Raw genomic sequence first — 12,487 nt, 5'->3', positions numbered from 1 at the left:
CAAAACAATCATCCACCATGATCAAGTAGGCTACATCCCAGAGATTCAGGGATGGCTCAATATAACAAAATCTGTCAATGTGATCCACCATATAAACAAGCCAAAAGAAAAGAACCACATGATCACCTCACTAGATTCTGAAAAAGCCTTTGACAAAATCCAACACTCCTTCATGATAAAGTCTTGGAGATCAGGAGTGTTAAGACACATACCTAAATAAAATAAAGGCAATATACAAGAAGCCAATGGCCAACACCAAATTAAATGGTGAGAAAATTAAAGGAATTCTACTAAAATCAGAGACAAGACAAGGCTGTCCACTCTCTCCATTATCTATTCAACAAAGTACTTGAAGCTCTAGCTAGAGCAATCAGACAACCAAAGGAGATCAAAGGGATTACAAACTGGAAGGGAAGAAGTCAAAATATCTCTATTTGTCGATGATATATAGTATACATAAGCAACTCCAAAATCCTTCCAGGGAACTCCTATATTTGAAAAACTCTTTCAGCAAAGTGTTAGGGTATAAAATTTACTCAAACAAATCAGTAGCCTTCTTCTACTCAAAGGATAAACAGGCTAAGAAAGAAATTAAGGAAATGACATCTTCATAATAGTCACAAATAACATAAAATACCTTGGTGTGATTCTAACCAAGCAAACAAAAGATCTGTATGACAAGAACTTCAAGTCTCTGAAGAAAGAAATTGAAAAAGATCTCAGAAGATGGAAAGATCTCCCATGCTCATGGATTGGCAGGATTAATATAGTCAAAATGACCATCCTACCAAAAGCAATCTACAGATTCAATGCAATACCTACTAAAATTCCAACACAATTCTACACAAATCTTGAAAGATTTTCAGCCTTATATGGAAACAACAACAACAACCAAAACCCCAAAACCCCAGATAATTAAAACAATTCTGAACAATAAAAGAACTGCTCACTTCAAATTGTGGTACAGAGTAATAGTAATAAAAACCACATGGTACTTCCATAAAAACAGACAGGCTGATCAATGCAATTGAAGACTTAACCATTAATTCATATACCTATGGAAACCCAATTTTTGGTTAACAATCCAGATACAGACACTGAAAAAAAAAGCATCTTCAACAAGTGGTGCTGGTCTAACTGGAAGTCTGTGTGTAGAAGAACACAAATAGATTCATACTTATCACCCTGCACAAAACTCAAGTCCAAGTGGATCAAAGGCCTCAACATAAAACCAGATATACTGAACCTGATAGAAGAGAAAGTGGGGAAGAGCCTTGAATGCACTGATACAGGGGACAATCTCTGGCACTAAGATCAACAATTGATAAATAGGACCTCATGAAACTGAAAAGGCAAAGGACACTGTCAATTGAACAAAACTACAGCCTACAGAATGGGAAAAGATCTTTGCTAAACTCATATCTGACAGTGGGCAAAATTCCAAAATATATAAATAAGAAACTAGATATTAACAAACCAAATAACTCAATTAAATGGGGTACAGATCTAAACAGAGAATTCTCAACAGAGGCACTTCAAATGCTGAGAAGCACTTAAAGACATGTTCTCAACATCCTAAATGTGTTTGAGATTCTATCTTGCCAGAATTGCTAAGATCAAAAACACAAGTGACAGCTCATGCTGGAGAGGATGTAAAGCAAGGGAAACACTGCACTATTGCTGGTGGGAGTACAAACTTGCACAGCCACTTTGGAAATCAATATGGCCATTTCTCAGAAAACTGGGAATCTATCCACCCCAAGATCCAGCTGTATCACTTCTGGGTATATACCCAAAGGACTCTATCCTACCACAAGGACACACACTTGACTATGCTCATAGCAGCTTTATTCGTAAAAGCCAGAAACTGAAAACAACCTAGATGTGTCCCTCAACTGAAAAATGGATAAAGAAAGGTTGTTTATTTACACAATCCTTAGCTGTTACAAAAAATAAAAATGAGATATGCAGACAAATGGATGGAACTAGAAAAAAAATCATTCTGAGTGAGGCAATTCTGACCTAGAAAGACAAACATAGAATGTAATCACTTATAAGTGGATATTACCTGTAAAGTGAAGGATAACCTTGCTGCAATCCACAGAACCAGAGGAGCTAAGTAACAAAGAGGGCTTGAGGAAGGGGATACATGAATCTCCCTGGAAAGGGAAAGTAGAATAGATATTGTAGGTGGATGGGTTGAGGGGGGATGAAAACAAGAGGGGGTTCAGGTTGGAGAGGAGAGGATGGAGGGAGAGAGTACTAGGAGAGATGGATGGAAATGGGGGGCGGCATCTTCTGGGTGAGGTAGAAACCTAATGCAATGGAAACTCCCAGGAATCTACAGGGGTGACCCTAGCTAAGATTCCAAGCTAGGAGGGATATGAGACTGAGCTTGTCATCTCCTGTAACCAAGCAAGGCTTCCAGGGGAGGAACTTGGACACCAACCCAGCCACAAAACTCCAACCTACAATTTGCCCTGCCTACAAGATATGCTGGTGTGAAAGTGGCACAGAAATTGTGGGAGGGATCAACCAATGACTGGTCAACCAAAGACTGGTCCAGTTTGAGACTCATGCCCAGAGAGGGAGCCCACCTTGATACTGCCTGGAGGACCAGGATCCAGAGGCTGGATAGCCCAGAGACCTAAGATAGACCCAAACATGATTGGTAAAAACAAAAAGTCAAGGAAGTGATTCCTAATAATATTTTGCTATACTCATGGAGTGGTACCTAGTCCAATTGTTATCAGAAAGCTTTCATCCAGCAACTGATAGAAACAGATCCAGAGACCTATTGCCAAACATTATTATGAAGCTCAAGGAATCCTATGGAAGAGGAGTGTGTTCATGTATGTGTGTGTGTGTGGGGGGAATTGTAGGAGCCAGAGGGGTCAAGAATACCACAACAAAATGGCCTGTGGGCTCATAGGAGCCCATAGCGACTGAATCAACAACCAGGGAGCCTGTATGAGACTGACCTAGATACATGTTACAGTTATGTAACTTGGTCTTCTTGTGGGATTCCTAATAGTGGGAGCAGAAGCTGTCTCTGATTCTTTTGCCTGCTTTTGGAACCCTCTTCTTCATACTGGAATGCCTGATCCAGCCTTGATAGGAGGGGAAGCACCTAATGTTATTGCAACTTGATATGCTACATTTGGTTGATATCCAAAGGATTCCTGCCCTTTTCTGAAGAGAATCTGATGAGGAATGGATATGGGGAGAAGGGGAGGTAAGAGGAACCATCTGGGAGGAGAGGAGAAAGGGAAAACTGAAGTCAGGATGTAAAACAAGAATTAAAAAAGGAAAAAAATCAGTATCTATACATCAACAATACACTGAGAAAGACATGGACACATTCTCATTCACAATAACCTCAAAAAAATCAAGAACTAAAATCTAACCAAGAAGGTGAAAGATTTCTACAATGAAAACCTAAGTTATTGAAAAAAAAAGAGAGATTGAGAATAATATTAGAAAATGGGGAAAACATTCCAGGCTCATGGATTGGTAGAATTAATGAATATTCTACCAAAACCTATTTATAGATGATTTAATATAATCATAATCAAAACCCCTCTCATTCTTCACAAATAGAATATACTATTCTAACATTCACGTGGAACCACAAAAGATCCCAGATAGTTAAAACAAACTTCTTTGTTAAAGAGCCATTGTAAAAAAAAACAGAATGGTACCAGTAAAACCAAAAAGAACATCCAGACATGTAGACCAGTGAAACATGTTAGAAGGAAGAAACAAGGGTACATGTAAATACAGTCATTTAATAATTAATAAAGATGCTAAAAACATAAACTGGATAAAGATAGCAACTATGACAAATGATGACGGGAAAATTCAATGTCTACAGGTAGAAGAATTAAAATAAACCTGCATTTATCACTTTGCATAAAAACTAACTCAAATACCAAAATATGAAACCTGAACCACTAAAGAAGAAAAGATTGGTAGAAGAAAAGATAGGCAAGGTCCTACAAGATAAAGGCATAGGAAGACTTTCTGAATAGGAGCATTTGCCTAGGAATTAAAGCCAACAATCGACAAGTGGAACATCATAAAACTAAAAGGCTTCTGCACAGCTAAAGAAACAAGTGGGACTGGAAAGATATCTCAGCAGTTAAGAGCACTGACAGCTCTCTAGAGGATCAGGGTTCAATTCCTAGCATGCACGCGCACACACACTGCAGCTCACAACTGTCTGTAACTCCAGTTTTAGGGGAATCTGACATCCTCACACAGACATACATGCAGGCAAAACATTAATGTATATAAGATAAAAACAAAAAATTGAGTAAAGAAGCCCACAGAGCAGAGAGAAATTTTGGCAGGTACACATCTGACAAATGATTGATATCTATGACTCAAATAAATATTGAGAAAGTAAGAGTAAAAAAGTGACCCATTCAAAAAACGGGCTATTAATCTGAACAGAGAGTTCTCAAAGGGAAGAATAAAAGTAGCTAGAAGTATCTTTAAAAATGTTCATCAGTGGGGCAGACCTGGGAAGACAAGGAAGTGAATGTGATTGGGGCTCATGATGTGAAATTCCCAATCAAAAAAATTATGAAACTAACTAAATAAAATCAATTATTAGAGAATGCAAGTCAAAGCAACTTTGAGATTTCAGCTTAACCTAGTTAGAATGCCTAAGATGAAGAGAACAAATGGGGAGAATACAGGGAAAGGGAACTTTTTTCACTGTTTATTGGTACGGTTGCAAATTCACATATCTACTCTAGATACTAACATGTGGAACTCTTAAAAAGCTAAGAAATAAAGTAGAGTGGTAGTGGCCAGGAGGCAGAGATAGGCAGATGTCTGAGAGTTCTAGGCCAGCCTGGTCTACAGAGTGAGTTTCAGGGCATCTAAAGCTGTCTCACAACAAACAAAAATCTAAGAAATAAATATACCAGATACCTTTCAAAAACGAGTCTTTGCATATGCCCAAAGGACTTAACACTTTTCCTACAGATACTTCATTGTCATTCTAATCATAATTGTCAAGACATCAGAAACAATCTAATTGTCCTTCAATTGATGAAAGGGTAGTGAAAATGTGGTACATATACACTTTGAAATACAGTTCAGCTGTAAAGAAAAACAAAATAATGAAATTTACAATAAATAAATACAACTATAAAAAACTGTATTGATTAAAGTAACCCAAGACCCAGAAAGACAAATGCCACGTGTTTTCTCCCAACTGCAGCTTAAAGCGCTGAATTTTCTGTAAATGCCTTGAGTAAGCACAGAAAGCAATAAAGTATAAAGGGGGAAAAGAGGAAAAGAGGGGAAGGGGAATGGGGGAAGAGGGAAAGGGAGAAGAAGGAAAGGGGAAAGGGGAGAAGGGGGAAGGGGGGAAGGGAGAAAGGGGAAAAAGGGGAAAGGGAAAGGAGGAAATGGAGAAAGGGGAAGGGAAAATGGGGAAAGGGGGGAAGAGGGAAAGGAGAAAGGGGGAAAGGGAAAGGGGAAAAGGGGGAAGAGGGGAAGGAAGAAAGGGGAAAGTGGGGAAGAAGGGGAAAGGGAAAAAGGGAAAGGGGAAAAGGGAAAGGGGGAAGAGAGAAAGGGGAAAGGGGAAAGGGAAAGGAGGAAATGGAGAAAGGGGAAGGGAAAATGGGGAAAGGGGGGAAGAGGGAAAGGAGAAAGGGGAGAGGGAAAGGGGAAAAGGGGGAAGAGGGGAAGGAAGAAAGGGGAAAGTGGGGAAGAAGGGGAAAGGGAAAAAGGGGAAGGGGAAAAGGGAAAGGGGGAAGAGAGAAAGGGGGAAAGGGGAAAGAGACAAAGGGGAAAGAGGGAAAGGCGGAAAGGGGAAAGGGGGAAGAGGGAAAGGAGAAAGGGGGAGAGCAAAAGGGGGAAAAGGGTAAGAGGGGAAGGAAGAAAGGAGAAAAGGGGGAAGAAGGGGAAAGGGGAAAAGGGAAAGGGGGAAGAGAGAAAGGGGGAAGGGGGAAAGGGGAAAGGGGAAAGAGGGAAGAGGGAAAGGAGAAAGGGGGAGAGGGAAAGGGAAAAAGGGGAAGAGGGGAAGGAAGAAAGGGGAAAAGTGGGAAGAAGGAAAGGGAAAAGGGGAAAGGGGGAAGGGGAAGAGGAAAAGGGGGCAAAGGGGGAAAGGAAAGCAAAGGGGAGAGAGACAGTATAACAAGAACGCCAATTTTACCACTACTACTAAACAGTATACTAGAAGTTTTACACAGAGAAATTGATATGGGGAGGAGGTTTTAGAGTAATAGCAGTAGTCATGGTGGTCACAGAGGCAGGATCAAATCAACTGTATGGCTGTAGAGAATCAAGGAAGAATTAACTGCAGAGAAAGATGCTGCTCTAGACCATGTGAGAGTAATCTTGGCGATGAAATTTCTTAAACTGATTGAAAGAAATTTTCAGATACGGCTGTGATTTGAATGAGAAATAACCCCCCACAGCCTCATGTGTTTGAATGGCACTATCTGATGGCACTGTTTTGGAAGGTTGTAGAATCTTTAGCAAATAGACTGTTGATGGAAGAAATAGGTCAGTGGTGGAGAGCCTTGAACTTGTATTGCTTGACCCTGATTCCTGTCTATTATCTGCTTTCTGACTCAGGATGCAGTATGACAAGCTCATGTTCCTGCTGTCCTCCCTTCTTTACTATACTATACTATGCTATACTATGATGCACTATTACTTTTTCAAATCATTAAGCCAAAATAAACCCTTTCTTCCTCAAGTTGCTTCTCAACAAGCATTTGATTATGTAAAAACAAGTAATACAGAAAATTGGTGCTGAGAAGTGGGGCTGTTTAATATGATAAGCTGCTAATGGATTAATAGGACTTTTTACAGATTTTTAATTTATTTTGTGTATAGATGTTTTGCCTGCATGTATGTCCCTTCAATGTGTTCAAAGTGTCCAGAGACCAGAAGATGGTGTCAAACTCCCTGGAACTGAGTTACACTTACTGGTGAGCCATGCCGAGCTATACTCCTTGCCTAAAGCTTTTCTTGGCAAATCTTCTAGCTCTGGTTCTACAGTACCCTAGAGTCTCTAAAGTACCCTAGGGTCTGTATTGTAACTTGGATTTCTTCACCTTAATAGCTTCACACAGTGAGTGGCCTATTGTGTCTTCTTGCAGTGACTCCACCCCTGCCACACAATTGACTGGATTCAGCCACATGTGGAACCTTGGTGCAAAACTTGATCACTTCCTCAATCCTGAATTTTTTTATGCCCTACAAACCAGTATCATATGGGTGACAATGAAAAAAAATATATATTCATATTTCCTCTTAGATCAAAGATATACTGGCCTTCGAATGCTTTGATAAGTGAATCTTGGAAACATTTTTTATGAAGCTGTTTTTAAACCAGGAACCCCATTCAGTGCTATTGTCAGTTCTATCCCTGTCTTAAAATGAATTTGTATGTTCACTAGTTCCAGCCTTGGTGGATAAGTTCACCCTTAGGATACCTTCCTATCTACCATCCCAGTACTCTTTTATTATTGTTAGTCTCTTTAACAAAACTACATCTACATTTGTTTATTCTGTGGCAACATTTTAAAACTCAGGCTACTTTCTTCATCACACTGCACACTTACCCTATCTTTATGCACTACGTGGTTGAGAAGAACAAGGAGTAACAGAGACACATCCTAACCTGAGTGCTATCCTGTCTTGAGATTTCTTTCATGAAAAAAAAAAAGTATTCACCTTTTTTAATTTCTCAGGACGCTGCCAGAATACAGCCAGATCAATTGATAAAATACAAATTGCCCCTGGGCTAGGTCCCGATAGAGACTTTGGTTCACTTCCGAAGCCTCAAGAACTAGTCCTCCATGGCCCACATTTCTTTTGGCATTCTGGGTTTTTTTTTTCCCTGAATCCCATTAAAATGTCTCATTTTGCTTTTCTTAGAGTATTTAAGGGTTTATATCTCCAAAATCTTTTACAGTCCTCCTACAAACCAGTTCTAAAGGCCTATGAACCTCAGGGCTGGAGAGATGGCTCTGTGGTTAAGAGTGTTAGCTGACAGTTCAAGTGGCAATGACTTTCCTTACAGTATTGTTACTACAAGCTCTGCTGGAAGTGCCAGAAAGGGATGATCCACAGGATACAGTAGCATCAAGTCAGTAAACCCAAAATATAAGAAATATCTTGACTTTGGGTACATGCCTATAGCAGATCCCAAATTCCTATGCCAGAATACACACATACACATGCACGCACATACACAAAAACCTTTGTGCTAAGGCTATGATAACATGTGGCCCGTATATATACAGCCACCAAAACTAGATAAGATTGATGAAGTTAAGAAGTGTATGCTGACAGGAACTGGATATAGATCTCTCCTGAGACACACATCCAGAGCATGTCTAATACAGAGGTCAATGCTAGCAGCAAACCATTGAACTGAGAACAGGACCCCTGTTGGAGGAATTAGAGAAAGGATTGAAAGAGTTGAAGGAGCTTGCAACACCATAAGAACAACATAGCCAACCAACCAGAGCTCCCAGGGACTAAACCACTACCAAAAGACATGGACTGACCCTGGGCTCCAGCTGCATATGTAGCAGAGGACGGCCTTGTTGGGGTACCAGTGGAAGGGGAAACCCTTGGTCCTGCCAAGGTTGGATGTCCAGTGCAGGGGAAGGGGGGGCAGTGGTAAGGGGGATGGATGGGGGAACACCCTTATGGAGGAGGGGGAGGATATGGGGGCTTATGGACGAGAAACTGGAAAAAGGAATGACATTTGAAATGTAAGTAAAGAAATATAATAAAAAAAGAAAATGAAAAAAACAAAACAACAACAAACCCCCCCCAACAACAACAACAAAAAAAGAATGCATTAATAAAGGCCTGTTTTAAAAGTCACAGGATATAGAGACCAAAACACAGTAAGAGGCACAGAGAATTGCTAATAGTAGAGCTTGCTCCATTTTACAAAGTACTAACATTTATTACATTTTAGAATTAGAATTCTGTATGAATTTCTCTTAAACTAACATCCTTACCTAATAATATTGTATAAGGACTATTAGAAATTGATAAATTCCCACTAATAAACAAAACTAATTAAATAACCATGTAAAACTTAAAAAGAAAAACCAAATTGGAAAGACAAAAATAAAATCATGTATACAAAATTCTAAAGAACCTTCTATAGTTGGGTTGAGGGGGACATTATAGCTAATAATAGTATTCTACAAAGTTGAAAAAGGTACATACAAGAATTAGTCATATTTCTATACATTAGCAATAACCAGCAATATATTTATTAAATAAATTTATTAAATAATAATTAGCAATATGAGGGAAATTAAGAAAATTGTATTTCTAGTAATATCAAAAAATGAGAAGGAATAAATCTAAAAAAGGAAGTCTAAGAGGTAAAAAACTACAAAGGCATAAATCAATGTAAAGACATCCAACCTCAGTATTAAGATATCTAAGATTGGATGTCTTACCATTATTATTAAGACAATAATAGTCCCCAAAGTGATCTACATATTTAATGCAATCCCTTTCAAATCAATTTTGCAGAAGTAGAAAAGTTGGTTCTAAAATTTGAATGGAATGGAATGGACTCTTTTTTTTTCAGAGCTGGGGATCAAACCCAGGGCCTTGCATGGAATGGACTCTTAATACCTAAAACAATTTGAAACAGAATTCAATAGCGTATGAAAAAGATTATCCTCTGTAATCAAAACTGTTTTTACTCCAGAGATACAGAGATGGATCAACATATAAAATTCAATAAACATAATCCACAACATAAACAGACTAAAGGACATAAACCACAGAATCACCTCTTTGAGTGCAGAAGTCCTGTGACAAAATTTAACATCCCTCAATGATAAAAGACCTGGAGAATCTAAGGATACAGAGGATTTATCTCAACAATAATAAAGGCAATGTACAAGAAGTCTGCAGAGAACATCAAGCTAAATGGTGAGAAACTGAAAGCATTTCCACTAAAATCAGGAATAAGACAAGGCTGTCCACTCTCCTGACTCCTGTTCAACTATTTGAAGTCTTTGCTAGAACAGTAAGACCAGTGAAAGACATAAAGGGAATACAAATAAGAAAGGAAGTCAAGGTATCTTTATTTTTAGATGATATGGTTCTATAGGTAAAAGACCAGAAACCTCCCACAGCTCATAAATACATTCAGCAAAGTAGCAAGATACTAAATGAACATACAAAAATCAGTAGTCTCCCTATATATAAATGTCATGCATCCTGAGAAAGAATTCAGAGAGACTATACCTTTCACGACTGCCTCAAAAATATCTTGAAATAGTCAAAAGAAGTAAAATTTTGTATAACCATCCTGAGAAATAATTCAGAGAGACTATACCTTTCACAACTGCCTCAAAAATATCTTGGAATAGTCAAAATAAGTAAAATTTTGTATAACCAAAACTTTAAGACACTGAAAAGAAATACTGAAAGAGACAACAGAAGATGCAAAAACTTCCCATGTTCAAGGATTGGCAGAATTAATATTGTGAACACAGTCATCTTGCCAAAAAGAAAGCTACAGATTCAATACAAGCCCCAACAAAATTCCAAAACAATTCTTCAAAGAAATCGAAAAACAATCTTAAATTTCATAAGGGAAACACAGAAGTCCCAGGAGAACCAAAAAGAGCTGAATAACAACAACAAAAGTTCTAGAGCTATCACAATCCCAGATTTCATATCATACTATAGATTATGCCCTAACCCTAACCCTATATACTATTTATTGACCAACAGATTAAACTGCACATTCACAAATAATTATACCTGAGTTTTGATAAAGAATCCACTAATACTCATTAGAGAAAAGACAGCTGGTCAAAGTAGATAGCTACCCGTAGAAGAATGAGACTTGATCATGTTACACAAAAGTCAACTCCAAATGGATTTAAGAACTTAAGACCTGTTACCCTGACTCTGATAGAGTAGATATGAGGGAGTATGTTTGAACTCACTGGTATAGGAAAGGACTTCCTCAAACAAGACCATGATAGTTCAGGCATTAAGACCAACAATTAATAAATGGGACCTCACGAAACTAAACAGGTTTGTATAGCAAAGGACACAATGAATTGAGTAATGAGGCAACCTACAGAATGAGAAGAAACCTTATCAAATTTCTGTGGTAGTTTGGATGAGAATGTCCTGTATATACACGTTTGAACAGTTGGTCCCCAATTGGTGGAACTGCTGGAAAGGAATAGGAGGTGTCACCTTGTTAGGGGAGGTGTGTCACTGGGGGTGGGCTTTGAGGTTTCAACAGATTTGTGCCATGCCCAGTACACTCTCTGCCTCCTGCCTGCATTTTAGATGTGGGCTGTGTGTCAGGATGATCACAAGTTTGAGGATACCTTAGGTTATTTAATAAAACCTGCCTCAAAGAAGGCAATATTGCAAGCTTCCTGAAAGGAGGCCACTTAAATATACTTATGATGCACAGAAAAGAGCAAACCAGAAAAATGAGGCAAGGAAATAATCAGGAGTCTAGAACTACAGTAGCAAAGATTAGAAAAATATTCTATCCACTTCTCGATCTACTCTTCTGTCTTCTCCCCAGTAGATCTCAATTATATGAGGCCTGTACAGACATGAGAAAAAAAATGTTCCTCTCTAACAAAAAGAAGGGAAGAAAATTAGCATATCCAAAATATATAAAAAATAAAACCTAAAAAACACAGAATAAAAAGTCCTAAAAGGAAACCAGGTAGTGGTAGCACATGCCTTTAATCCCAGCACTAAGAAGGCAGAGACAGGTGGCTATCTGAGTTCAAGGCCAGTCTGATCTACAACATGAGTTCTAGGATAGCAAGGGGTACACAGAAAAACCTTGTCTTGAAAAAAAAAAGGAGGAAAAAGAAGAGATGATGATGATCAAGGAAATAATAATAAAACAATGTGAAAACAACTACAAATCCATAAGAAATTTTTTTTGAAAAAAAAATAATTGAGAGAATGAACAGATAGCTCAGAGAAAATGAACAGAGGGCCAACAAATATATAAAACAAAGAAGCAAGCACCACCTTTAGTTACAGAACTTAAATAGTTCACAATATCCATTGACTATAAGAATGAAAGGGAAAAGGTATTTCTCATACACTATTCATAAACTGATCCTTTTGAAACATAGCTTGACGCTATCAATATGTATCTTATATACAAACTTCAACAAGTTTTCCTATTCTAGAGAGACATTTCCTGGCAAAATAGACATAAAAGCTTATTGCAAGAATTTTCAATGCAATAAAAAGAAAGTTAAGAACAACCTAAATGTCAAATAGAGAAAGGAATAAGCATTGTGATGTTGCAGAATAGTTTGCAGCAAACAAACCTGTATGCATTGAAACAGATCTCCATGTACTGGTGTTGAAAGATATCCAAGCAAACTGTAGAGCCATACATATTAAACAAAACTATACTCTGTCTATATGTTTACATGTAAGTTGTATGAACACAATGAAAAGAAAATAT

General features: G+C 38.2%; 1 protein-coding gene across 26 annotated transcripts in view; it reads right to left on the bottom strand.

The window, feature by feature from the left end:
* The window catches only part of Phf8 (PHD finger protein 8), a 98,810-nt gene that overhangs the window by 23,868 nt on the left and 62,455 nt on the right, over positions 1-12,487 (bottom strand).

The sequence above is a fragment of the Rattus norvegicus genome, chromosome X (assembly GCF_021556685.1).
Source record: "Rattus norvegicus strain SHRSP/BbbUtx chromosome X, alternate assembly SHRSP_T2T, whole genome shotgun sequence".
In the NCBI taxonomy this organism is placed as follows: domain Eukaryota; kingdom Metazoa; phylum Chordata; class Mammalia; order Rodentia; family Muridae; genus Rattus; species Rattus norvegicus.
Note: the sequence above shows the minus strand (reverse complement) of the source record. Positions and strands in the feature narration are given on the sequence as shown.